This window comes from Petaurus breviceps, unplaced genomic scaffold (genome assembly GCF_028583685.1).
Source record: "Petaurus breviceps papuanus isolate PSGF00001 unplaced genomic scaffold, PetGlider_PUasm1.0 90925, whole genome shotgun sequence".
Taxonomy (NCBI): domain Eukaryota; kingdom Metazoa; phylum Chordata; class Mammalia; order Diprotodontia; family Petauridae; genus Petaurus; species Petaurus breviceps.
In genome coordinates, this window is record NW_027187380.1 from 117,938 (window position 1) to 120,298 (window position 2,361).

The 2,361-nt window shown below is 48.9% G+C and overlaps 1 pseudogene; it reads left to right on the forward strand.

Moving 5' to 3' along the window:
* The first annotated feature begins 246 nt into the window (after positions 1-246).
* Positions 247-1,650, forward strand: LOC138152229 (elongation factor 1-gamma-like; annotated as a pseudogene).
* The last annotated feature ends 711 nt before the right edge of the window (positions 1,651-2,361 follow it).

A 2,361-nucleotide genomic window follows, 5' to 3' on the forward strand; every position in this document is an offset into this window, starting at 1 on the left:
ATAAGGAAATTAAACAATTACTCTTTACAGATGATATATATATATATAAAATTTGGGGAGAGAGAGAGAGAGAGAGAGAGAGAGAGAGAGAGAGAGAGAGAGAGAGAAATCAGTGAAACAGACTAAACAAGAGAATCAAACAATATAAATCAATTGCCCAGCATTCAGTAAAGTAGAAAACATAAATTACCTAAGAAAAAATTCCTTCTGACTTTGTGGCAATGCCAATGTCCCCACCCCCTTTCTCTGCGGTATCACCATGGTGACCGGGACCCTGTACACATACCCTGAAAACTGGCAGGCCTTCAAGGCCCTCATTGCTGCACAGTACAGTGGGGCCCAGATCCTTGTACTGTCGGCACCTCCCCACTTCCACTTTGGTCAGACCAACCTCACCCCCGAATTCCTCCGAAAATTTCCTGTGGGAAAGGTTCCAGCATTTGAGGGTTATGATGGGTTCTGTGTGTTTGAAAGCAAAGCCATTTTACACTATGTGATCAATGATGACTTTTGAGGCTCAACCCCTGTGATCCAGTGGGTGAGCTTTGCTGATAGTGACATCGTTCCTCCAGCCAATGTCTGGGTGTTCCCTACTCTCGGCATCATGTACCACAACAAACAGGCTACAGAGAACGCAAAAGAGGAGGTGAGGTGGGTTCTGGGTCTGCTTGATGCCCACCTGAAGACTCGGACATTCCTGGTGGGGGAGCGCGTGACTCTGGCTGACATCACAGTTGTGTGCACCCTCTTGTGTCTCTATAAGCAGGTCCTGGAGCCATCGTTCTGGCAGGCCTTACCCAACACCAACCACTGGTTCCTCACCTGCATTCACCGGCCCCAGTTGTGGGCAGTGTTGGGAGAGGTGAAGCTCTGTGAGAAGATGGCTCAGTTTGATGCTAAAAAGTTTGCTGAGAGTCAGCCAAAGAAGGATGTCCCAAGAAAAGAGAAGGGACAGCGAGAAGAGAAACCCAAGGCCCAGACAGAGCAGAAGGAAGAGAAGAAGGCAGCTGCGGCCCCCAGCCCTGAGGAGGAGATGGATGAGTGTGACCAGACCCTGGCTGTGGAGCCCAAGGCCAAGGATCCCTTTGCCCACCTGCCCAAGAGCACGTTTGTGTTGGATGAGTTTAAGTGAAAGTACTCCAATGAAGACACACTGATGGTGGCCCTGCTGTACTTCTGGAAGCACTTCGACCATGATGGCTAGTCCCTGTGGTACACCAAGTACAGCTTCCCCCAGGAGTTCAGCCAGACCTTCATGAGCTGCAACCTCATCACTGGAATGTTCCAGCACCTGCACAAGCTGAGGAAGAATGCCTTTGCCAGTGTCATCCTTTTTGGCACCAACAATAGCAGCGCCATTTCTGGAGTCTGGGTTTTCTGGGGCCAGGAACTCGCCTTCCCGCTGAGTCCAGACTGGCCGGTAGACTATGAGTCCTACACGGGACGGAAGCTGGATCCTAGCAGTGAGGAGGCCCAGACCATGGTCCAAGAGTACTTCTCCTGGGAGGGGCCTTCCAACACGTGGGCAAACCCTTCAATCAGGGCAAGATCTTCAAGTGAACACCCTCCCCTGCTACCACCTAGCTGCCTGCTTCCTCGTCTGCAGGGAGGTGCCAGTCATTAAACAAAACTGAACACAGAAAAAATAAATTCCTGATGATCCTCAATCTGCTCACCTTTCTGCTGACCTCCAGTTTAGTGCTGCTGCCTCTGGCCTGGCTCCATTCACCTGACCCAGGCCCTACCCCCAATATCTGTGAGTAACTACTTCAGCCTCCCCAACCCAGTTCCCAACCCCTGACCCCAGGTTCTGTCTTCCCTAGCCCAGTCCTCTCTGGAGTGTCCTGCTTTGGTGGGGGGAGAAGAGGGGAGGATATCGGCTTTCCCTTCCTATGTCACCAGAGGTACAGTCACATTACCCTAATAGAGAAATTAACCTTTGAAGAAATAAATAAAATGTTTAGGATTGCCAAGGAAAACAATATATTGAAATATAATTATCAAAATATTTTTTAAGAAGACAAAGGGGCGGCTAGGTGGCTCAGTGAATAGAGCACCAGCCCTGGAGTGAAGAGGACCTGAGTTCAAATTCAGCCTCAGACATTTAACACTTACTAGCTGTGTGACCTTGGGCAAGTCACTTAACCCCAGTTGCCCTGCCTTCCCCCTCCAAAAAGACCAAAATTAAAAATAAAATTTAAAAAAACGAATTAAAGGAACCTAGGTTAAGAATGCCTGCAGAAATCATGAGGGCATTTGTTCAAGTACAAAGGGGTTAAAAAGCATTTGGAGGAGGGGAATGGAGAAGGTCCCGCCTTGTACCTGACTTGTAGTGGGTAACATCAAGGAAAATATCATCAA